The sequence below is a fragment of the Triturus cristatus genome, chromosome 6 (assembly GCF_964204655.1).
Source record: "Triturus cristatus chromosome 6, aTriCri1.1, whole genome shotgun sequence".
NCBI lineage: Eukaryota > Metazoa > Chordata > Amphibia > Caudata > Salamandridae > Triturus > Triturus cristatus.
Genome location: NC_140589.1, coordinates 1,617,765,625 through 1,617,792,311, shown reverse-complemented (window position 1 = coordinate 1,617,792,311; position 26,687 = coordinate 1,617,765,625). Strand labels below are relative to the sequence as shown.

Sequence of the window (26,687 nt, the reverse complement as noted above, 5' to 3'; positions counted from 1 at the left end):
GCGGAACCAGGAGGCATCAAAGACCTTCATGTGTGTGTTTGTATGTGTGACCGTTGAATGCTTGTGTATGTGTGTCTGTTTGTGACATTGTTTGTGTGCACGTGTGTGCATATTTTAGTGTGTGTATGACTGTTGTAAAAGTGTTTATATGTGCGTTTGGCTGTCAGAGAGAGACGTGTGTGCAGATGTGTGTGCATTTCAGTGTGTTTGTATTAATTCTGTAACAGTGCTTATGCGTGTGCATGTGTATGTGTGAGTTTGCCACAGGTGTGTACGTGTGTGTCTGTGTGACACTGTCCGTATGCAGACGTGTGCACATTTCAGCGTGTTTGTGTGACCGCAGTGAGAGCGCTCATGTGTGCGCGTGTGTGCGTTTGACTGTGTGTCTTTGATGCATGTGTGCGCATGAGTGTGTGTTATGCCTTAAGGGAGATCTATGAGCCGGTGGAGGTAGGACAGGACACTCCATGGACCGGAAGCAATGACCTTCAAGCAGAAAGAACACTCTTGGTAAAACAGGTCTCAAGTGGAGGCTGGAGTGGGAAGCTGAAGAGTAAATGTACACAAAGCAGGCCACGGAAACATATGTCTGTAACTCGCAACAGGTTTCAGTGCCAGCGAGGCCGCGAGCTGCAGAGATCAATAGTTGGGCGCTTTGTACATGTCACCTGTACCCATTCCAGTAGGACTGCTCAGCAGGTTAATGCAACTGCTCCACATAAGTGTGCATGAGATGCGGTTCACCTGTTCCAATCACTGCAAGATTGGTCAGTATCGTAATGTGCCCTGGATATATCAGCAGAAAGTTGGAGAGGAGTATTGGGATTATATCCAATATATCATTTTAATAATTTTCCCGGTGTACAATGGATAATTTAAAAACATTTGGGTTCACCGAGGACCAATTCAACAGGCTAATTAATCAAAACCTGCGAGGTAATGGCAAATCTACAATTAATAATAGTAGCCATGAACAAATAATGAAAATTCTCAATTTAAAAAAGAAATTGATTAGGACAGAACTCCATGCTGATTTTCTGGAGTAATACTGATTGGTTTACGTATTAGAAATGAACCAGGACTTTTCATTGAAAATCAAAAATCTTTAGAGGTCTGGAGTCACATAGCCAATCGCTGTAGCAGAGATTTGCTCATTTTAATTATAGAGACCGCACAAGAAATTATGATTATAGAGCGGAAACAAATAGAGAAGTTGGAAACTGCATTAAAACAAAATACAGCTGTAGAAGAGGCAAAAAAGAAAATAGAAGAGTTGGAATCAGAAATTAATGGTTATAGGGAATACCTTATCAACAAAAAGACGAATAAATTAAGAAAAGATATTGATAAGTTCAGTGCAGAACTAGTATACCCTTTACTCAATAAGGAGTACTACAATAACAAAAGGGAACAAAGATGGGAGAAACCCTATCCCGAAAGACAAATATATTCAAGAGGTGGTCACAAGAGAATTACATTCTCTGAGACCTCGGGCTCAAGCAGCGAGGAAGAGCAGATTAGCGAACAGCCTAGTAGGCCGATGGCAAAGTTTGAACGAGAGCCCCCTTTTTTAGGGGGATGCCAAAACCGGGGCCAGAGAACATATCGGAATTACACCAGAGAAGAACCGATGAGGAACCATCCACCTCAAAACTATTCAGCCCAAGATTACCTAAAAACCAGGAATCAGAGGTATTGGAGGGAGAAGAAATTCCCATTTTTAACCTCTCCGATAGAATTCTGACGGATGGGGAACAGGAAGTTCTTAGGAAAGGGTTTAGTTGTGCTCCCACTGCTCCACCAAACAAGTTTGAGCTAGAAAAAGACATGAGGAGCTTTTTTAGAAAAATTAGACTAAATAGGTTCTTTTCAGATAAGACGTACGAACCAGCCTACCATAGGACAGGCTTTAAACCGATACCTATTTTTACCCAAATTTGAACCAAGTGGACAAAAATGTAGATTTGTTTGAAAAAATAGTAGAGATACAAATAAAGAACATTTTTTAAATGAATTCCAATCAAAATACCAATCTCCAATTGAGTCAGAGGAAGGCTCTAAAAACATTACAAGAGTGTAGTCAAATTACGATCAAACCCGCCGACAAGGGGGGGGGGGTTGTCATTTTTAATACCATTGATTATGAAAATAACATGAGGTCACTTTTGAATGTATCAGATCATTACATACGGGCCTCCTCTAAAATGATTGATACACTAAGAAGAGAAGTAGCTAACATTTTAAACAAAGGCAGAGAGGAAGAGCTGATTTGTGACAATGAATATAAGTTTCTTTTCAACAACAATCCTATTATCCCCGCAATTCATGGCCTTCCAAAAATACATAAAAGTCAAACTAATCCACCAATGAGACCAATTGTTAGTAGCTTGGGCTCCATTTTGGAGCCATTGAGCAAATACGTGGACTTCTTTCTTAGGCCAATTATCCAGAGACAGAAATCGTACTTAAAGGACACAGCTCATGCCATTTCAATTTTTGAGGGACAGGACTTCGACAGGGTGACCCAAGTTTTGGTCACCCTGGACAGCGAAGCCCTGTACACAAATATCCCACAAGATGATACGATTAAGGTTATGGCATCCATATTACAACAAGAAGATCTCAGTGAGGGTCTTCAGAATTTCATCTTGAGCTGTATCAGGATGGTCCTAAAAAATAACATCTTTTTGTTTAAGGATGAACTTTACAAACAAATCAAAGGGACGAGTATGGGGGCCACATGTGCCCCCAGTCTGGCTTGCCTGTATGTGGGCCATTTTGAGGAAAGACATATATACAACGAAATGGTACCCTACTATGAGAATGTCTCCCACTGGCACCGTTTCATAGATGATATCATCTTTGTCTGGAACGGTGCCAGAGAGGATTTGGCTACCTTTTTGGAATGGCTGAACTTGGGAGATGATAATTTGAAGTTTACAGCCAATGTCAGCGAGAATAGTGTAGATTTTTTGGATATTAGATTAAAAGATGCACAAGGACAGTTGGCGGTTGAGCTCTCCTCGAAGCCAACTGATAAAAAATACCCTCTTACAGTATAACAGCAATCATCCTCGGTCACAAAAAGACAACATCCCCTTCGGGGAATTTTTAAGGCTGCATCGAAATTGTACCAGCCTCGCTGATTTTTACCATCACGCCGAGATAATGCAAAAGAAATTAAAGGACAGAGGTTACCCCAAAAGATTAATCAGACATTCCCTAAAACGTGCGAGGTTCTATAACAGGGACCATCTTCTTGATATGAACAAAGAGAGGAAAGATAAATCTTTAGAAAGAAATGTCTTTGTGAGTCAGTACTCAGGCTTGAGTAATAAAATTAAAAATATAATAAATCGGAATTGGAAGATTTTAAACAATGGATTTCCGACATCCCTGGCCAAGCCTCTTTTTTCATTTAGGTGAAATAAAACCATCAAGAATGCCTTGGTGAAAACATACAAAAAAACAGAAAATAATATTCAACATACTCTAGAAAATCAAAAGGCTATGGGCAACTACAAATGCAGTACCTGTTCCATTTGTCCAAATTGTATTGAGGGTAAAACCCTCAAATTTAATGAGACAACTTTAACCACAAAGACACTTAATAACTGTCGGAGTAAGAATGCCGTATACCTGCTAATCTGCCCATGTGGCCAAGGCTACATGGGCGAGACCAGCAGGGAATTACATCTGAGACTCTTGGAACATCGGTCAGCCTTGAAAAATAATAAGGAAAATGCACCAATGACAGATCATTTTTTGAAATCCAATCATCAATATAACCAGTTCAAATGGTATATTTTGGAGAAGGTGTTTACAAGCAGGAGGCTATTAGAAAAATGAGGGAGCAATGGTACATGTGCCATTTAGACACAATAGAAAGGGGTATGAACACAATGGAAGACTGGATGAAAATTATAGCCACTCAATGAATAGGAAAGGATCATTAGGTTGTGTTTCCAGAATTTATTCTGTAATTATATTAATAATTGGTTACACTTTGGAAACATCTACTGATTATAGGAATAAGAAGCGTGATATTAAAAGCTGGTTATAAGTATAAGAAATGACAACGGTAGATGTGGGATTATGATCCGATTGGTTTCCTTTTTCTTCATATATTATTCTTTTCTTTTCAAGATTCTTCTCTTTCCAAATATTACATTAATAAAATTAGGCTGGAGATAGGCTGATAATTTGAAAGGTTTAGTTAGTGGTTCACTGCCTCGTGTATCTGCCCTGGGGGGGACAGGAAAACAAAAAAAAGGGAATGCTGTTCTGTAATAATGTTTTGGCAAATAAAGTTTTTTCCCTGAGGTCAAGATATAAAAAAAAGGTTGCTAAGTAGTTCCGGGTTAGAACAGGTAGCGTAAGCAACATGTGCGCAATAGTACTGAGTAAATTAAAAAGATCACAAAAACATGCAAGGCGAACCACCTTCGGGGTGGATAATTTTGCGTACGTTTTGCGTGCATGTACATTTGTTTAGTGAGATTTTCGAAGTAAAACGAAACACTGGCCGTATTTAACTTTAGGGTTTAACAGAAGTTTGTTCCGGGTAGGAACTCCAAGTAGTTCTGGGGCGCAGTCGGCAGTGTAAGTATTATCGGTGTAGAAATTATACATTGCAATAAAAAGGAATGCAACTATAGAAGAATGGGACCAATTCCGGGTCAGAGAATTAGGGACACGCTGGCGGTAAACAAATATTTGGATCCGCCTCCCCGTTTGTGAGTACGATTAGTATTGGCGCATCGTAGAGACACAGGTGCGGAGAATTTCCCTCAATACAAACTAGCCTATGAGGCAAGAGCCTGATGGGTATTTAAAGCAACCAGGCAAGTGTGTATTTCAACAAGCCTTTTGATGGGAGGACGCCAGGAGTAGCCGGATACCACGCAGAAACAAAAACGGTACGAAGCTTAGGAAATGGGCTAAGAATAGGGGTTAACTGCAAATACCCTTTTAAAAAAACCTATATAGAGAATTATGGATTTGTTTATTGTATTTTTAGATTTCTACCATAAGGACTGCCTGTGATAAATCGAAGGTGGGAAGAACGAACTCCCTTTAGACTCCCCAATACCAATAAGAAGAATGTGCATTTTTTGCATTTTTGTGTTGAGATGGTAGGGTTAACTAAGAATTTTTGCATATTGAGGGGTGCCATCATTGAAAAGAAAGGTTTTAGGCTAAATGGGTCTTGTTTTTTTTCTTTTTCTTTTACATACAAAATAGGTGACAGATTAAGAGCAGAAATAAAAGCGGAGGCGGGTTTCAGGTTGGAGTTACATGGTAACAGAGCTATAAACCAGGTAAAATCTATACAACAGTGTTTGATATCCATAGAATTATAGATAGTTTAAGTATATGATAATTATAAGAGGATTTTCCTAAAATTAAAAAGAGTGGATGATAACCTATAAACAAAGGAATAGAGTTGTTCAGTATGAATTTAAAATCGAATTAATGTAAATTATCCCTTTCCTTTAGAAAAACAAGGAAGTGTGAAACCGATTGATATATTATTGATCTACAGATTTCTTTATGAAAGAAATGTCCTTAAAGATCAGACGACTTTCAGAGATATAAAAGAAATGACATAAGGTAATCTTTTAGTTTGGATAAATAATTTTCTCTTTATATTCAAAACATGGAATTTAATAGGAACATGAGGTTTCAATAATAAGTCAGAATAATCAGTACTTCTTTCAAGATTAAGACCATCACTGAATTATAATGAATATAGAGCCTATTTGATAGAACAAATGTGAAAAAATTTATGTAATCTAGAGGGTTTATTAAAACATACAAGAGGATTGTAAAAATTGTGAGTCATATTATAATCATGTTATTATTACTGTTTGAAAAATTAAGACAGGATAAGAGAAGTAACATGTATGTAAAAATTCTAATATGATACAATTTATCCACAGGGATGTGAAATTATGGTAACCAACCAGTGCCAAACATAGGAGAGACATATATCTTTGGGGTCTTGAAAAAGATGGAATATTGACTAAAGCCATCGAAACGCGTCGACGCTCATATCAACATAATCCGTTGGAAGAAGTTCTCCTAACAAGATATAATTAGAGACAAGTTTTAGGATGAAAATTTGAGAGAGGTTCATTGTCAAAACGGATATGTAAATTAATGACAAAAAAACAGTGGGGCATATCAACAAGGGCTTTATCTCTGCTTTTTTGGCTTAAAAAGCCAAAAAAGCAGAGATAAAACTAGCGCCCTATCAACAACAGGGTGCTAACACGCACATTTGTATGTTAGCACCCTTTTACTCTACCCTTCCCCTTGCATCTCTAATGAGATGCAAAGGGGGCGTTCCAGAGTAAAATAATAGGAGAAATGTCGCTAAGCGACATTTATCCTATTATCAAGAATGTCGCTAACCCTGTTAGAGACAAAAAAGCAGCGCTAACCGCGGTTAACGCTGCTTTTTTACGTCTGCTAATTTTCAAACTTAGCCATGATATCCTATGGAAGGAGGATATCATGGCTAAGTTTGCCTGTCCCTATTAACAAGGTAACGTGTGATTATCGCTGGGTTTCCAGCGATAATCTCACGTTAGCCTGTTAGCGTGTAGATTTTTATCGCTATTGAGATAAGCGTTGGTAATAGCACGCTATCTCAGCGATGAAAATTCACGCTAGCCGGCGATAATTATCCTAGCGCTAAGAGCGCTTAGCGATAATTATCGCCGGTTGTTGTTGATATGCCCCAGTGTCTTTTGTTGTCTCTCAGTGATCTGTATGTTATAGTTAAACGTCTTTTTAAGGGAGGTTACTATTTGTGAGGTTGTGTCACATATACTGTATTTTTTAGCATTAGACAGTTTTATGTCTATTTTTAATCATATTGGTACTGTGTTTTTAACATATTTGGTATAAATAAAAAAAACTTTCTTGCAAATATAGTGATCATTATGGTTTTTTGAAATTGTGATGTTCAAACACATGGGCTCAAAATTTGGGGTGTGAATAAGATTAATTTAATAATTTTACGAACTATTATCACCAAGGGATAATACTTTTTTACTATATATCAGCAGAAAGCCTACGCTTTTGAATTTCCCAGCTGGATAGTTCAGCGGGTTGATGTTCTTGCAGGGACGATCTGTCGGCCTGGGGTTTACAAGTTTGACTCGTGCCACGGTTGTTTCGTTCAAAGCACAATACATTGAATGTACTCGTTTGGGTCAATAATAAAACTATATATTTACACACCAGGAGACAGTTCCGTGCCTGTTATCCTCAATTATAATATGAAGAGACTTATAAAAGTGACATTTCCTGCTTTGCATTTTAATCTATTGAACAAAACAGACTGTATTTTGGTGAAACAAATATAAGTGGGTTTTGTTCAGAAAACGCGACCTATGGCGGATGTTATGTTCCATTTCTTTTGCCTTCTCTGCCCTGTGGTCAGCGTGTGAGGGAGATGAAGAGAGTTGAGCTATGTTGGGGAGATGACTGTGCGCGTAGTTTACGGGTGAGCGGCACGAACCCCAACACGTTTAACTCCGCCTTTCATCCTTCTGATGCCAGTAAAGCGCCAAGGCTTTTGTGGCAGGCGCTGTGCCAGTAATGGGATCGGTTTGTGCCCTGGGGCTGCCACAGAGAGGGGCGCAGCCCACCTTCATCCACTTGAGACGCTCTTCCCGCTACTAGTCTCCGCCCCAGTGAAGCAGCTTTAGTAATCACAGCGCTGCTGAGTGGCAGGTTTCGCATGGTTTGTCCTGCGCAAAGCTCTGTTTGATTTCTTCAGGGGATTACCTGTGGCAGCGGGTGTGGTTTTTTAATTCCTTAAAGAGCGTATGAATAATTGCAGAATTGTGATAGAGTGATCTTTCCATTAACACGCTTAGGAATGTCAGGAGTCCCTAAACACTTGCATAAACGTAAACAGGAATTTGACAGTTTAGGTTACCTGTGTTCATTTAACAATATGCATAAATGCTCCTCTGTTAAGTTGACAGCGATTTACAAAAGCACTTTACAGACTCTCAGGAGATTCACTGAAGGCTTTGTATCTCATCCGTGAGTTATACACCAAATCCAATTGGAGCCTTATTGAAAAGCCGATTGTCCAATCAATTAATTAACTAATCAATGCAACAGTTTCTCTGAAAATACAAACACAATAATTGCTCTTCCCTTTCAGGTATTCTTTTGATATAAATCCCCCGCCGATTCTCGGCATTTCAGAACGATGAATATGTTCACATTGCTTCTGCTCTTGAACAGACCAGATCTTTTCAATAATCCGACACTGAATGCATGGCGGTCTGAATTAACAATTAGGGAGCAGTCATCGACTCCTCCACTAAATTGACACCCATAAGGCAAGCCCCAATAGTTTCAACTGATCTCATGCGCACAAACCGTGATCTCCGCTGACTTAAGGCTCAATGTGCCAGCATCATCTTCAGCAAGTAACAAGCGGCAGTGAAAGCGATTTCGCGATCGCTATTGTAAAAAAACAAAGATGCCCGCGAGTGGTGCACGGGCGCGCCACAGCGAACATGTGGTTTCAATTATCGCGCCCGTGTCTGGGCACGATAATTGAAACCACATGGCCTTTAGTGCGCGTAATAGACACCAATAGGCCATGGGCAGAGCAACGCGCCTGCCTTTGGCCTATTGCGTGCCGTCTTTGTGAAAAACACACACGCAAAGGCCAATCGCGGCAGCCAAAAGGAAAAGCACACGCACGAGCGTGTGCGATTCCAGGCTCCGTTTTAAAAGCCCGGACAAAAGGACACTGGCTGCGCGAGCAGTGTTACGCACTGCATCGCCAGGCGCGAAACCTAAAAAGGGGTTTGTGGGGAAATGCGTACACACCATGGCAGGCACCCCCGCCACACTGTGCATGCTTGGATTGGGGGGACCCATGTGCAACCCCCGTGACTGATGCGGCGTGCTCCGCGTGAAAGGGGGCCTGCTCTGGCCCCCCGAAGTCCGATTCCGACAGCTGCTTACACTCGCTGAGACCAAGTCAATACAGCTGTCAGAATTGTCCATTGTACTCGCCCTTTCAGAATCCGGCTCCATTGCGCGGCACGATTTGGCTCCGTACGAGTCGGATGGATATATTTGGGTTCGTAAACGATTCGGTTGGCACAGATGCGATATTCGCTTGGTACCTGGTTATATGTAACGGGGACGATTCAGATAGAAGGATAGGCTCCGAATCGGATTCGCTGTTTACGAATCCTGTTTGGAAGCCTTCCTTACAAGATCGAATTCGTCCCCATAGTCTCAATTCTTCTGAACTCTTCAAGGAGACTACTACTGGCAACATCCAATCCGATTAATCCAATGTCAGAAAGATATGGCAAAACATGAATGTAGTATTGGAAAGGTTTAAATGTTATTTTAGGAATCAACGGGAAGGTGACGAGATAGATCAACATGCATCCTCATTAAAAGCTTTGGCAGTGTCATGGGGTTTTGAGCATATTAGTTATGAACAAGTTTTATGTGACCAAATAATAATGAAAAACATGTCAAAGAAGTGTCAGTAAAGTGTAGGGGCTGGCATGGGCACCACTACTTTAAAGGGAGTGATCAGTGTGGCAGGGGTAATTGAGTTTTCAGTTAAAGCTGAAGTTAGTGTGGTAGCAAAATCAATGGGCAAGAAGAATGATAGGAAAAAAGGCAATGTTGTGATGCAAGGTGAATGGCCTAGCCCGGTATCGAGCAAACAGTGGGTCAACATGGATTGTGCCACTACAGGCAGGACACTTTGGGACATGGTGTATTTGTACAAAGTGGACAGGCTTTGTAAACTACTTACTTATCTGTATCTTAGGAGCATATTATCAAGCACAGCGTTAAAATTACCGCCGCTTTAGCGACAGAAAACTGCGCTAAAGCGGCGATAATGGGCTTGATAATATGCCGCAGAGAATTCCAATAGAAGCCCATGTTCACACCAGAACCTGGGCTTCTATGGGAATTCTCAAGGGCATATTATCAAGCCCATTATTGCCGCTTTAGCTGGAGTTTTCTGCCGCTAAAGCGGCGATAATTTTAACGCCGTTTCTGGATAATATGCCCCTAAATTGTGTGGTTAGGATGATTCTTGATGATTGGGATCAGCTAGTTCTTAGTGAAAAGACATTACACAATCCTAACGCTTTACACCATTACTCATTAATCCCATTTTCTGCCAGCTTCTCACTATAAGGCATACCAGAGGTGACAGGAGAAAAACTGAACGTTTTAAGCAATCTTTTTGACAAGGTAATTATTAAGAGATGTGAGTAGTGCAAAGACGAGTACAATCTTGATTATACTAATTGATATTCCAACTTTCAGCTCTGCCATTATGTAATGACCCCGATCATTAGAAAAGCAGCTACTATGTGAAAATATTCTCAAGTCCAATGCAGGAACAAATGGTTACATTGCCACCCTATAGCGTCTCTTTAATTGGGCATCGTTTTCACTGAAACGTAAATATGAGGTCCAGTAGTAGGTAATCCCAGTGGGTAGCAGGATGACCTTTGGGTGCAGATCCCCTGCATGTTTAAATGGATGAGATATACAGAAACTCAGTATATATTGATGTGTCAATGGTACATTACCTCCTTTGGCTCATTCGCTTTTACCCAAATCCGAAGGGTACATGTTGGAGGTTCCATGAAGTGGAGGGCATCTTTCTCCCCATATGGCAGATTGTGGCCACATACAGCTTTTTCGGAAAGAAGCCCTTTGTGTATTGAAGGATGTTCTGGGGTATCCAGTCAGGGAAGGCCCAAGAGTTGTGCTTTTGGGACTGAGACACGTGAATGGTTAATTGGTGGTACATGCTGATAGGAAATTAATGAATCCGGCATTAGGTGCCTGGACTCATTTCACCTCCGATTGACTCCTCTGATGGATGTGGGATAAGGGGGAATTGAGTGAGGGGGTTTATTCAATTTTTGGGGGGCTTTAATAATTAATTATTCATACAATATGAACGACTAGTACACATGATGTAATTTAATCGTTGAGGACCCAAGATATTTTTCTGTTTAATAAAGCCTAAAAAATGTTAAAACATAAAATGGGTTTGTGTTAGACCATACTGGCATGACACGTTTTTAATATCAGAAAGTGAATAAGTCCCTCGCAAAAATATGGTAAAATCACAATGCTGGTGGTCAGAAAATTACTAATGTGAGAGGGCATGACAGTTATTTGATATCATAAAGACAATTGTTTTCTCATAATGATGTATTTTTAATGAAATGTTTTTATATGATATTATTGTTATATGTTATTGTGTATATAATCATATTTAATAAATACCCAATGCAAACGTAAGATTTCCCGTTTTTTTGATGATTTTATTGTAACGTTGACTTTATGATATCAAATAACTGTTTGTTCCCCCGTGCCTGGTTGGATTATTAGGGGACCTCCCTTTTTTTCTTTACGTTTTTAATGTCAACAAAGCTGTCACCCTGCAGATGATTTGCTCCAAAATGCCCAGGACATTGGTAGAAAAGGTTCATACGGGGTACCTATTTATGAATGTTTGAGATTTCCAGAGCATTCCACTGGCTCCAAAGCAGCAGATTACTGTACATGGAATGGGCACTAAAAGAGAGGGCAGGATGGACATCTGCCATTAAGAAAGTCACAGTTGTAGGTATTTTGCACAATGACTCTATTCAAAGATGACAAACAAACGCCAGTTATACTTTCATTTTAGGAAATGCATGTAGATCAGGATGCAACAGGGCAAACCTTTTTCAAGCAAGCAGAACATGCAGAGCATACTCAGCAGCTCTGCAAGTTACCTTGACACTAGGCACATGCTTATTACAACTACCTTCTTCCCAGTTTCATTCGTTACTTTACACAGACACATTCATGTCCGCTGCTTCATTCCAGAAATCCCTTTTTCTCCCCAAAACAAGCTTTTGCAAAGTCCCACCCACTCTGTCTCCCTTGTCAGTGTAGGGCACCATGTTGCTACTTACTTTATTCATCTGTCTTCCGACAGACGTAGCCAGACGTGTGGGGAAGGTGGTTCTCTGCTAGGGGCGATGGGCCCAGCCAGCTGTTGCAAGTCACCCTCTCTAAAAAGAGTTTCTGAAGGGTTTCAGGATTCTATACTGCTCTTCCCACACAACCAGGTCAGGCAGCCAGACGGCGATCATGGCAGCACGAGATGAAAGCGGACAGGGGCTGGCATGATGTTTATGGAGCCGGGTAAGTTCTGCTGAGTGTAGCTTATATATGAGAAATTAGAAGGGAATTGTTTCCAGAGGATCAAAATAAAGCTTCTGAATAGCCAACACAACCTAGGGGAGATCCTATGAGGGGAGCACCATATTTTGGGGGGCGGGAGAGGGGGATGAAATTTAAACAACTCTTTAATCATCTAGGAAGCAAAAATGCAGAACCTCCAATCCACCCCAAAGAAGCATGAAAAGCTTTGATATCTGCACCATAAGAGTTGTCACTACTATCCCCTGATGGAAACCTTCTTAATGAAATACAAAATCATCAGCAAGGGACAGCAATGAGACTAAACACCATTTAACAAACATCATGACTGTAATGTAACCCAGCGGTGATTGTACGCGCTCCTAGTAGAACACCTTCTGGATTTCTGCACAGCTAATTCAACTTCATTAGAAAGCTTCATCTTTAACAAGGCCAATTTTTCAGCCCCCCGTATCGTCAATTCAATCTGGTTTAATTAAACATTTGTCAAAACTAGGGACCCAATAAGATTAAAAACCAATGTCAAACTGCAATGTGGTCCCTGAGGCATTGCTAACACCAGGGTAAGCGAACTCCTGCGGGTCTGAAATGGGGGAACTGCCCCTCCGTATGGATTTTGCCCTCGATTTAGGGGATAACTTGGAAAGGATGAAAAGTATAAATTAGCGCTTTGGATCAGCTTTTCAGAAATGAACCCAACCTCTCTGCTAGCAGATCCTGAAATCTAGCAAAACATCTTCAAACCATCCAGATAGATCCACCCACAAACAAATATATGACTAGGTAACCGAATTGTCTACAAATTCTCATGAAGACCTGATTGTATAGTACAGACTCTCTGAAGTCTAGAAAAGCCTTTAGACACATCCATCATAGGGATGGAACAGACTTTTCTCTTCACAACAATATCTTGCTTCTAGAGAAGCAAGACTCTGTACCTTGGGATCCTCCTGCCTATTGAGATAGGCCATGGTTACTGTGCATCCTGATCACCATCAGATGCCCACTAATGGAAGGGTCAAATCCCATCAGCCCCATTCTGAATCTCCTTGCTCTGCACTTCTCTAACAATCCTGTGCTACCAGCTTTCCCATCATGGCCCCTCCGCCCCACTACACTGTCATCTGTTTTGACACAAGGAATAGAGGGTCCAGATCTATCCCATTTCCAAATTTAAAGGATGAATTCATCTATGTATGGGTCGAATATACACGGAACCTTCAACAATAGGTCAAAATCATCCAAAGCTGGGTCCCATGCCATTAAAAGATATTGCATCAGCGGTTTCAAGTGCGCTTGAGCCCAAGGTACCAGAAACACCTCTGATGCCTTTTGGCCCTGGACTCTCAACTAATGATGCATGGCGTTTCCTTGGTGGACAATAGAGATGATAATCTGGATTACAGAACCTGACGTCAGCATTCTGCTAGGAACACTGCCAAGAAGATTGCGACAATCTGCTTTGATGAATTCCAATGACTGTGATTCCTTTGGTGAGATTTCGGCCAATTGATTAGAAATCTGCGCTGAGCAGGATTGCACATACCCTCATCATGTGGCTCTCTATTATTTGATTGGATGGAGTGTTTACCAACCAGTTGTCCAAGAAGAGGTACACCATGATGTCTTCCATGAGCCAAAATCATAATGAAAATTCTCAGTGTTGATTTGAGACCAAACGTCAGTGCTGCAAACTAGAAACGGCCTTTAGACACAGTGAATTGGAGAAACCTTTAGCGAGGATAACAGAAAGGCACACATACATATACATCTTGCAAGTCTTGTGATGTCATGAGCATCTGGGAAGGATCATAGGGACAATCTGCCGCACAGTGTCTTAAATGCCACATGATCTATGATAAAAAACGTCTACCATTTATTTATGATTAGAAAGAAAGCTGATGCCATACTCCAGTGAACTCAAGAACATCTTTCTGGCTTTAATAGTCTTGTTTTGCCACAGGCTACTTATTGCAGTTAATGGGTTTGCAGGCCATTAGATTCATCCAAACACTATAATTCTTCTATCATGTATAACATGCACTACATTTGCTGTCAGTGTCAAAAGAGAGAGGTTACCACTCTCACCATGGTCGGTGGAATCATTTCAAGGAAGGAATCTGATATCAACAATGCCACACACACAGGAACTAGTCAGGCTTGAAACTGTGCTTCTCCTACAGCTGCACACTAGCAATACTCCTCTGCTCACAGTTTGGGTTCTCCCCAGGGATGAAAAGTCACAAGAGCTTCCACAAGGGCAACTTTCCAACCAGACCTTTGAAGTTTATCGGATTCATGCAGAGTCAGACTTAACTCTCTCAACTGCCTCTTCATCCCGCGATATACCCTGAATTATCTTATCTATACTTGATAATCAATGTATGCCCAGGTTAACATGCCAAAATATACAACTGACAATATGCTACCATGTTTTTGTGACAAAAGCTCACTAAAATATGAAAGTGTAACTCTCAGCACCAGCCAAGACACAGGAAGCTCCTGTCCAGAAAGAGATTTAACCTCAGAGATACTGTGTCAACAATCCCCACGGACGACAAGCTGGTACACAACTTTGTACAGTTGTCTAACGAAGCATGGACCTCCAAGGTGCAGCAAGGCCAAAAAAAACTCTTCTGCGAGGCACGAGGGACAAATGAAATACGTGTCCTAGGAAAGCAAGGATCCTCACAATGTCCACATGGACTTGATCAAGACACACAGTTAGTAGGCACTCAACGTTCTTCAAATAAACTGCACCAAGGGCAGGCACACCCTTTGAGCAATATCTGAAAAATAGCTGCACAGGGATTCGACTTTGTTTGCCCAAGGTCCGATGTACAAAGAAAACATGTGAAAAGAGATAATAGCAGTTTCTCAACATTCAGGAAACAAGTTGTGCTGATGCATCTCCTTGTGCATGGCTGTGGCTTCAGTGACACAGGATGGCATCCAACTTTAGAAAATGCTTCCCAATACTATCATTTATGCGACCCCTTGTGCCTTCAAGTCACAATGGCATGGGGATCTTGCATGCTGATTGCGGCTTGCAGGCCGGAGACTTTGTAAGTAGATATGGTCAACTTACCCAAAACCAAGCAATGTTTAGTGAGTGTGCAAGCAATCGTAAAGGACTAATTGCGTCAAGTCAAATGCATTGTTGGGACTACAATCACCAAACACGTTACATAACAAATTAAAAATTGTAAGAGTGATTTTCAGCACAAATCTCAAGAAGCTGCAAACAATCCCTACCCCTCCCTCACATTCAATCATCAAGATAAACATACATGGTAGAGTGACAAATTACAACCATACTACTATGCTGCCGACAGCAAATGCAATCTAGTTGTCACCCGCAGCACGGTGGGTGAAATTATCAGTTTGTAATTCATCAGCAAGCTGACAAAAAACACAAGAAATATGAATGCATGCGTTGCCTTACATAGTGTAAAGAACCTACTACTGAAACTTAGTAGTGTGATATATGCGAGAGAGATTTATAAAGAAAAAACTACATCTATTGTTTTGAGAAAAGCACAAAATAAAAAAAAGTTGTTAAAAAACAGAATAGCATTAGACTTGGCTGCTACCCAAGGCTCAACAGCAGTTTCGGGGTTTGACTCCATGTCCTTCTTTGTGTAAGGCTGTGTCTGATCACTGTTCAACAGCAGACCAAACTTTACCTCCGATACCAGCGAAAGGCAGGCTCACTCCATCAGTGATCCACTGCGTCAGAGGCCTTGGGGTGTTGGGCTCGAAGATGGCCCTAGAGCTTCTTGGCTGCAGCTAGACAACTACAGGGACTAGCAGTTTGAGCAAACACAACTGAAGTTCAAAAGCAGAAGAATACGGCACCTCTCTCGAGATCATCGTTCCAAAGTAACGCAGTTACTGAATTCTTACTGTCATTGGTGTGCAACTCCTCATTAGAAAGATCATGAGGAATATAGAAATCCTGAAACCATCACATTAACTTAAATATAAACTAAGAACTCAATTTCATGTGTCATCCTAATGGATCTCACGGGTACAGCAAGGATGCAATCTTAAAGTGCATATTTTAATTGAATCAAGACTTCGACTATAGACTGCACTTATTTTTACCCTTGTTTGATGGAAGCCAACCACCCAAGGTCACCTTTCTGCACCTTCAGTTGTGGAATCAGATTGCATCATATATTGACATAATAAAGCAGAGACAAAATCCACACTTAGCTCCATTCTTGCTTTTTGAAGGCCCGCTGTGGCGTAATCAGTAAATACTAACAACATGAGAATAGCGGTTAACTTCAAAGAAGCTAGGACTTAGACACAGCAAAAGTCTGCACTAGGGAATCCATGGCAGAGAAGAGACATGCATTCCTCAAGTAGCATGAAGAAAGCTATTGCAACATGTCTGCTCACTTCAGAGAAACCAATGTGGGCAACGCTGGACATCAAGTCCACATAAGCTCTCAAATGTATACCCATAGTTGGGGATGAAGGCAAGACAAGTCATACTCAAAAGAGAAGTAGGTCTCAATCAGTGAGTACAGGTTGCATGACATACTTTAAAGAGTTTCAGATTATGAGACATGGACTTCTAAATTCTGTATACTTCAGATAGTACACTAACTAACCACACGCTATTGTTTTGCCCAAAAAAGGATGCAATATGTACATACATACATGGGACGGCTTTTGTTCAGCAGGCTTCATCTATTGATCTGTTAAACTGTCATTCACAGTTGTTCTTAAGCACAAAAGCATGGGGCAATAACTCATCCCACTGACACCCTCGCTCCCTTCACTTGTCCACCTAAAATAGTTCAACGACTGCGGAAATCTCATAAAAAGTTTATAAATAGCTCCACTCTAAACTTGGTGAACCTCCAATTTCAATGCCTCTTCAGGTCGATGTATCTTTGCCACTGTATTCAAATGGAGCACAACCCAAACATTTCTAAAATAATCATCGTCTTACAGCATTTAATAATGTTCTGTCGATGATGAGAGGTTTGCTGAAGTTTTAAAATTTGTATTTTCTCTCTTTAAGAGATTAATCTGTATTTTTGTCTTTTTATTCAGATTAGTCAAATAAATCCATTTACAGAAATATCGAAAAAAAATTGATTATAAAAAGCATACAAAATAACAGCGTGCTCCATAAAGGGATTAGTCCCTATCTTAATCTAAGGGACCTAACCTATCCTACCGAGAACCCATAAAGTGTTCTTTTTGGAAAAGAACAAGTAATATTTGGAGCAAAAGGGCTAATAACTATGAAACGGTCAAACTCCCCATAAAGAGTAGTTCTGGAAACTCAGCCAAGTTCCCTAACAGTTGCAGTAGCAAGAGTGAAAACAGGTAAAAGGAATTAATCACATCAGTAGCTATGAGCAGCATGACGATAGAAAGTCTCTTCACAAAAGGTAAGGAAAACCAAAAAGTCACAGTTAGAAGGAGCTTATGTAACTTCAAGCTAGCACAATAAAGTGTTAAGGAGCATGACAGGGTAGGGGTGCACTGAATGCCTTATCTCTTTAGCTAGGAGCATGTACCATGCAGAAAGAACAAAACAGGTTGCACACTATGAATGTTGAATCATTTCTAACCAATAGGAGAGGATCTTCCGATGGTCTTTCATCTTCTTCCCCAATTCCCACGGTAAACGTCCATGTCGAAATGTAGATTATTTGAATGTGGCTACAGCGTATTACAAAAAGATACATCTAGGAAGGGTCTCATGAGAACCTTTGCAAGCCAGCTCTGTTAGCTATTCAGTGCCCCATTGTGTAACAATGGGCTGCTCTATGAAATGAAACATTCATATCTAGATCATAGAATGTAAACCAACAGTAAGCATGTTTCTCCCATTATATACTTGTTCATTATAAGCATGTGTCGGAGGAAAGTAGCTAAAATATGATGAAGTCGTATGGTGTGAGGAAGGAAAGAAATGTATTTTGTAGCAAAGAGCACATTTCAAAAGATGTCAAGTTCTACAGTTTAGTTATAACTTTAAATCAGCATTTTAAAAAAAAATCATTAATTTTATTGAAGGGATATGAAAGAATCAAGAAACTATTGAGTCCTAGCAGTGAAAGAAAGATAGAAATGGAAACTTTCTGCAGAAACAAGCAGCATTTTCACTTTTTGCACATTTAATAAAAGCACAATTTCTCTAACCACTATTTTGACGTGCATTTTCTATGTTAACATTAAAGCACATTTCTACACTACTATGAGGTAAATTTAAGTAAACATTTTCAACTTCAACAGTTCATTTCTCTTCAGTGATAGCGCTGCTAAACCTGCTTGCAAGTGTATTTTTATATTCATTTACTATTTATCGCTAAATGACCACTTTTCATTTTCTCTGCGTATTAAGAGAATGGTTATTTTCTATTCTGTCTCCAGTTGCTATTATAAAGTGTTTAAATGACCACGTAACTTTTTATATGCCTGCAAATTGTTCACTTGCTTAGGTCTTTATTTATTCTTGTCTTCTTTATAAATAACAATAATAATATGCATGGCACAAAGGAATGATTTGTTAATTAAAACACTTCACCAGTAAAACAGGCTCCTCCCCAAATGTTTTTTCATTTCCAAATTTTATAGCAAGCAAAGGATGGCCATGTTTTTACATGTTTTATTTATTTAAGGGTTTTTGTTAACAGTGTACTGTCACTCCAAAGGAACTGCCTGGCACTTGTACCTAGTAAGTTTAAAGCGAAGGATCTGGATATTAAAGCTTGATGAAAAGTCAGGTTTTAATGGATTTCCCCAATGTTGAATGTTGTGGATGGAATGTGGATTGTGTTCAGGAAAAGGACACCCGTCACCCTAAAGGCATGACCACCCTATCAGGCGAGTTGGGTTTGCGGTATTGCAAATAGTGCTTCTACCAAGGGAATACTTCTTGAAGTTGTTCATTATAAGGTAGAAGCATGTCCGTGGTAGATTTTCTACATTAGGCAACAAGATTCAGATAGGTTTGTGTATCTTCAGCCAGTGAAGTTGTCAGAGTTAATGGGACACTGAATCAAATTTTTTTTTTTAATGAAAATAGCTTTAATCAAAGAGTTTTGTATTTTTTGTAGTCATGCAATGAATTTCTTGGGAAGGCCAATGTATACTCAATTTCCCACATTTAACATTGATTGTGCGAATGCACTGTCCAAAGCTACTACAACTGAAAGGAATGGAAACGGCATGACCCTTGGAAGGAGCCTGATCCCATAGTAGCAGGCTTGTATAACTTTGGATATCTGAGTGTCCATGTTTACGTTAGAGTCAAGCATGAGACCTAAGTCTCTTGAGGTAACTTGCTGCGGACAGTCTCCGAGGGTATGGGGCATGGTGAGTTTTCCCATTTGTTAATTCTGTTGAATGATTTCTGACTTGGTTGTGTTTAATTTTAAGAAAATTGCTTTCCATCCAATTTTTGATGGTGCATATGATAGCTTGGACCCCACAATTCAATACGGGATCTGTGCTCTACAACTTTTGAACCGTTTGATCTGGAAACAATTGTAAATAAGCCCATTACGCCGCTGGTGCGTCACTTTTTCCCATATAAAAAGTGATGCACAGGTGGCGGCGCAAGGGGCTTGTAAATAAACCCCTTATTTTTTTGTTAAAACCTGCAGATTATGTGGCAGATTATGGATTATCTATCAAATGCGGCAAATCTGTAATTATACGAATATCGCCGCAGCCACACATCCGCATAATTCTAGTGGCTCTGCTTGTAGCATTAAAAATAATACATCATCCTGTAATACTTCAATATGACCACAAGGTGGCACAATATACCTTTAATATTTGTCTTTATTTCATCTTTTGCTGCTGTATAGGCTTGAAATCCATTCCCAGAAAGATACACCGTAATATTATCACATTTATAATATTAGGAATTATTGATAGTCTCATAGGTAATAATGCTTGAGGAATAACTGAATAGTATGAGAAGAATATACAAATGAAACTGAAGAATAAAATTGCACCGCTTTTAACAATTATCCAATTACTATTGTTTATTGTTCTAACAAACGGTTTTTGTCTGGGTACATATATATTGATTTGTTCCTAGGAAGTCCTTAAGGGAATCTCATTGAGTAAATTAGATGGATGGAAACTCCATGTTACTAGAAAACTAGTTGGGAGCGGGCGAATTTAAAATGTGATGGTAAAGACAGTAATCTTTACCCATTGCAAAGATGTGCAAAGATTCCAGACTTCGCCCAAGGTGAAGTTACCCATCACTAAACCCATTTCTTCAAGCTGATATCCAGACCAAGATGGTCAGGATGATGGGGATTACATCCCTGCTGTATCTCATACTTCCGATACCCCATAGTGCCGAAGACAATATCCCCAAAATGCATACATGCCAACAGACCCCATTCAGACGGATTTCTGGAGCCAAAAATTGTTTTTTTTTTTAGCAGTCTTCCACCTAAATTTGCTTCTCCTGATACAGAAGTCTCCCGATATTTTTTTCAAAATCTCCCACTTTCCTGTTCTAAAATGATGGCATTAATGAAAATGGCCCAGAATAAAAGTAGCTTGGCGGTCATATACGAGGTTCTCAACTGCATCAAAATACCCATCAGAATGTCCTCAAAAATTGCCCTCCTCCTTTTATCCTTCCATGCCTCTTATAGCCCACCCATAACATTTTTTGTCTCCCAATCTCCCCTCTTGGTTCGTATCCAATAGGCACTTCCCATATGAGGCTATATCTGCCAGCATTACTGAGACTGTTACAGAGACAGTGGTGGTTTCTCCGTTAAGGCGGAGGAGCACCTCCCACCTATTTTTTTGCAATGGGAAAATGAAAAATAAATTCATAATGACACTATGTTATTATCATGGTATCTTCCCTTTGCAATGCAGCTTTACGAGGTGGTGCGGGGCTTGGCTGTCGTCACAGGTAGCAAGGGGCAAGATTGTGGGTACTTAAGTGAGCATGACTGTTTGGTCGGTCCTCTTGGGCTGGCCAAACAGTCCTGCTGCGCACTTTGCATGTTCCTCACCATGCTGCATTACGCAGCCTGGTGAGCAACATATACAGGCTCTCATTCCCTGTCTGAGCGCCGATCCACGGCGCTCAGACCAATCACAATGGTGCGTAGAAGCATTGCGATTGACTTAGGGGAGGGAGCCTGTACTTCCTGCTTCAGAGGATGGGACGCGAGGTGGCGGTCTGGAGGTCGGGAGCAAGGTAAGTTTATTTAAATTTATTTTTCAATCCCTCCCCGCCACACCCGGGTTACTTGGTGGCAGCCGCCACTGTACAGAAAACCGCTGTTTTTCTTTCATGTTCATCACAATGTTCACTACATCCAATTTCCGAGTCCCCTTCACCTGCCTGCCTCATCATTGTCCGTTCCTTGCACCGCTCTTCAAAAACTCCTCCCATGACTGTTGATAGCACCTCCTTGTTGACGGTGCAAGTGACCCTTCTACTAACTGCAGCATCATTTGGTAGAGATTGCCCGTGTCTGCCTGCCTCCAGTGCCAGCCAACGGAATCTTGACCACTGAAATCAAGACAATATTTCTGTTATTTCATTATCCATACCTTTTATTTTTGTTGGTATGTGTTGTGCTCAAGGTTTTTCATTGTAAACACCCCAGTACCAGGTATCTCAGCAGCCTTAATACCCCATGGTCATTGGATGACAAGTAATCTCTTGTAATATTCTAAAAGGCTCACTTATAACGTTTTTACCCATGCTTATTTATTTATATATGGATTCAGAATGCTGTGATGCTCATTTGTTCCATTTTCATACTTGCGTTCCGTGTTAGACAGTTGTATCCGTTGAGCCTATTTCTCCAGATGGGCTCTTTATTCCGCTAGTAAAATCTTACTCTTTTTTTAGCTCTCTTTGTGTGCATTGTGGAGTTAGCCCATGATGGAGCTGGTCGGGTATATCTCTGGACATCATGGTTGAATTGGGTTTTATGTAGAGACATTGTCTGTTTCAAGTTTGAGTAAGGGTGATTGGAGCAACAGGTGTTGGCCATGACAAACAAGTATATTCTGCCCTGTAACAAACTACTTTGGAAGGCCACACACATCACTGCATTCTCTGGCCTGTATCGCAATGCAAGTTCATCGTTGGTGGTGCGTGAAATCCTTATCTTTAACTACCACTGCTTGTGGACATTATGTTTTTATGTTATTTGAATAAAACATCAATCTTACTACAGGCTTGTAGTCAATCATAAATGTTTCATTTGCATTTCCAATTTCCCGACCCCACAGCCTTCATAGCTGGGTCTAACTCATTGGAAAAATCTTCACGTCCAAGTGACTGGGTCTGATTCCTCCCTCATCATCACTCAATTATAGTTTTCTAGGAAATGAATTTAGGCAAACATATCTTGACATCTTGTCTTGTCGCTTCTGGAATCTTGGCCCCGTGATGTGGTTTTGAGGCGCCTCTCTTGCCGAATTCTATGTGTCAGAAGAATCCTCTTCCAAGGGTTAATATTGAAAAAGTCGATGTCAATATGAATAACGATACATTCATCTTTATTGATGAATTTGCTCGTTGTGAACCCCACGTCAACCCCGACTCAGAAATATGTAGATAGGCAGGCCCTGAGACCCAGGCCCAAGGTGACTGAGTGGCAGATCACAGGTGGGGTGGCACGAAGCCAGAGACAAACGTGCGAACGGGAAATCCCAGCTCAAGCCCACAGATAGGCGCAGAGGCACCACAATAGTCCAGGGAGATTGGCCACAATAATACACACATGGCTAGAGGGGTGCGGACGCTCCCAAAACACCATAAAGTCAGATGAACATGCAGTGATCACGTTCTCCCCATACCGGACATCGGGACACATCACCTACTGGCCGCATTGTGTCCACGCAAAGTAGAGGCCCACCTGGATTCCTCATCCAATACATTAATATATGGCTCCATAGGCAGAGGTTCACATTCCTTACCAAAAAAGGTTCACTAAACTATTTTTTTGCATTCAATGAACTGTATAAGAGTCTATGTTATACCGTTTGTAAATTGAGACAGTCTTTAGACCCTATGCCTGTGACTGTGTTCCAGGCCACATTGCCTAATTAAACAAACTGTTTCTGTTTTGCCATATGCCTCTTGTCTCTGGCTTTTTCACGGTATTTCATGTTCAAGCAACATTTTGGCGAGCCATCATCAGAGCTGATTGATAACTTTAACCGGACTACAGCCAAAGGAATGGGACCCTGCCCAGATGGATTCACATTTGCGCAACAAGGAAGGTGATCAGACACTGCAATTGATTGGAAGTTCTGCTGAATCCACGGGGCGTAGGTCCATCCTGAAGCAGCTGTCACAGACAGTAAGAGACTACATCAGAACCTTAGTAAAGCGTGTGGTATATGGCAAACTAGGTAGAAGCTTAAAAAGATAACCTGAGCGCCCTGCCACTGACAGAAATCTGACATATTACCTATTTTATATGTCCTAAATGAGCGGTTGCAAGGCGGCCTCTTAGGTAATACTGATGAGGGATCCTTTTTAGGTCGAGCCTAGGCAGCGATTGTGCTGTCGCTTAGCAACCTGTAGTAATTGCTTTATGGAGTTCCAACCCCACCCATCACTTGATTTTGTTTTTCATTTGTCTATGCCAGTGTCCTTCAAAAATCCTTTCTTACCAGTGGTCAGTCCTGGCTCTTTGTCCCTCCTCTTTCTCTTCAGTTTCTCCCATGCAGCAGGGACTGAGTACTGTCTCATCACACTACAGTTCTACATCTGTTCGTTGGTGGACTACTTTTTTCTTGGCTTCCTGCTCTGTTTCTGTTTGCATTTGTGTAGTTTCAGCACCATAGCCGATTACATTTAAATACAGTATTCCTCCCTCCCACCTCCTCTTAATTACACAGTTCTATTGGGGGTACATCTTGCGCCATGCCTCTCACTTTGTTCGTTTTTCTTTTTAGGCATTTAGCAATTTTTGATGTTGACCGTCATTTGGGCTCTTTTGTAGTAGGATGTGTTTGGTTTTGGGCTTTGTTTTAAGGATGATTGGGCTTGTTGTTGTATTTTTTTTATCTCGAACAGATGGTTTTGGAACAATTTGAAAGTGTTTACAATTAATAATTTGAATGGATTTCGCGCAGAAACAGTTGAAACATGCCTTGAAGACTTTAAAAAAGGTTAAAGTGACCTGCATGACTTTAAGTAACAAGCATTACTATAGTTCACCTAGTACAAGTAGTCAGTACTTGTCCCAAAATGACGTCTGCAGTTGCTGTTCTAGTTATTCATGGAAGACAAATGACCGGCTTCTGCTGCCTCCTCCCAGGATGCACGTGGAAATCGGCAGGCTCCGCCGATTGATCATTGCGCTCCCTAATAAAAGTAAGCTCACCTGCTCTTCTCTCAGAGCTACGGCTGTAAGCCTCATGCTGGCATGCGCCAGATACACTATTTTTTGTTAATAATTACAGATGCGCACATCAGTATGAGTGAGTATCACTGAGCGCAGAGGCACGCGCTCCACTTTCTCGCAGTCCCCGCCTAACGGACACTGAAATGACAAGCTCCTGTGGACCAGCATTACGATAATGCACCACATTAAAGACCATTTTTGCAATATGCGGCATTAATGGCATTATGCCTGTCCCAAGAAACACACGTCCTTTGCGCCTGTGGCCCCTGACACTTAAAGACCCATACAGTCTGGTACCCTGCATGAGCGCGGGATATACAGAGAAAGAGAAGGTGCTGCTGCGTTGGGCCGCGCGTGGATATGGTGCTGCATTTACTAGAGAGGAGGAGAAATCATTGTTCTGCATAGTTCGGTATTTTTGGTGGGGTTGTGGATGGGGAGAGACAGAAAGTAAAGGATATGATTTCCCGCCTCTCCTCGCCCTTTGGGGTGCTTTGCTAGTTCTGTGTGTAGTGATACGCTCTAGTGGTTGTGGCGCCCCAGCGCATGCTGGGTAGAGGCGCGGCTTCGCGCCAGTCGGCCGCGAGGAGAGCTAGCGGACGGATGTGTCCCGGCGCTCGAACACGTATATTTAATAATAAAAGGTTTACTCCTCCACAGCGGTGCAAGAGTCATTTGTGGGGTAAACGACATCGGTACAATGGCGATGAGGATGGGATGAAGGCTAGCGCAGAACCCAGGCACCCCCAAGGGAGAATACCGAGCGTGGCAGAGGCACATCAGCATCATCGTGACACGGAGCATAGAGTCCGGTGCACCACCAGCGTCCTGAGGCCGCAGAGGGCTGCAGGAGCGACGGTGAGAGCAGCCAGGCAAGCCAGCAGGGTGAGAGCCACGGGAAGGGACCCCATGAACACGTGAGGCCTAGGCCTGGTGGGCAGAGGTAATCCACCGGCCAGCATTGGCAACACAACCACAAGGGGCCAACACCTCGAGGGATTGTCACCCGACCGCGCAGAGGCCAAGAAGCACCGAAGCGCGCCAAACGACTGGGGACAGGAGGGCGTGGCAGGCAGTAGCTGCATGTGGGAGCGCGCCACTAAGAAGCGACCCACGCCCGAGTAGTGAAGGCAACAACAGAACTGGCGACCCCAGGGTCATCGAGGAGGGGGCAAAGCAGCCTTTCACCCACGCAACCAGGCAGCTCAGGCGAGAGGCAAGCTCCAGGGAGTCCACCAGAGACAGACGACAGAAGGAGCTCAGCTCAACACGATAGGGGCAGGATGTGCGCCCAAGCGACGTCTCTCACCAACCTAGTGCCCTTCCTACCCAAAAGAGGAGACCCGTTGATGCCCTGGGAGGACTGAGAGCGGTATTTCCTGAACTATCTGGAAGCCTTAGAAGAGGAAGGTGAAGCGGAGTTCTCAAGTGCAAGGAAAAAGAAAATACTACTGCACAACCTAGGCCCAGAGGGTATCAGAGTATACGACAGCTTAGTGAAAGAGACCAGACCGGCGGCCGACACGGAAGTGTTCCAACACGCGCTGGAAGACCTAGATGCTCACTACAGGCCAGTGGTGTGCACCACCATAGACAGATGCAATTTCTTCCAGAGAAAACAGAATAAGGGAGAGTCCATAGACGAGTACGTAGGAGCATTACAGAAGATGGCGTTGACATGTAAATTCGGCACACTTCATGATGAGCTTATCAGAGACCAGGTCATCATGCACACCACCAACACGGCTATACAGGAGAAGTTATGGGTCAATGGTGACGCCCCGCTGAAAGAAGTGTTGGCGCTTGTGAAGAAGGCAGAACTATCAAAACGGTGCGCGGAGGCGGCCAAAAGAGAGAGCAGCGACCGCACACCAGTCTGCAGGATAACAGACGTGGCAGACCAGACGCCCCGAAACAACAGACGCCAAGCAATGCAAGGTATCAGAGAAGGTATCCTCAGAAGGCCATGAAGAACCAGAAACCACAGGGAGAACGCAAAAATATGTGCTACAGGTGCGGCAGCCATTCGCATCAAGGTCATGA

The 26,687-nt window shown here is 41.8% G+C and overlaps 1 long non-coding RNA gene across 1 annotated transcript; it reads left to right on the top strand.

The window, feature by feature from the left end:
• Nucleotides 1-5,035: 5,035 nt before the first annotated feature.
• Nucleotides 5,036-6,098, top strand: LOC146821726 (uncharacterized). Its single transcript, XR_014962761.1, has 4 exons — nucleotides 5,036-5,135; nucleotides 5,245-5,321; nucleotides 5,546-5,613; nucleotides 5,943-6,098. It is a non-coding gene; the product is annotated as an uncharacterized LOC146821726 (long non-coding RNA).
• Nucleotides 6,099-26,687: the final 20,589 nt, after the last annotated feature.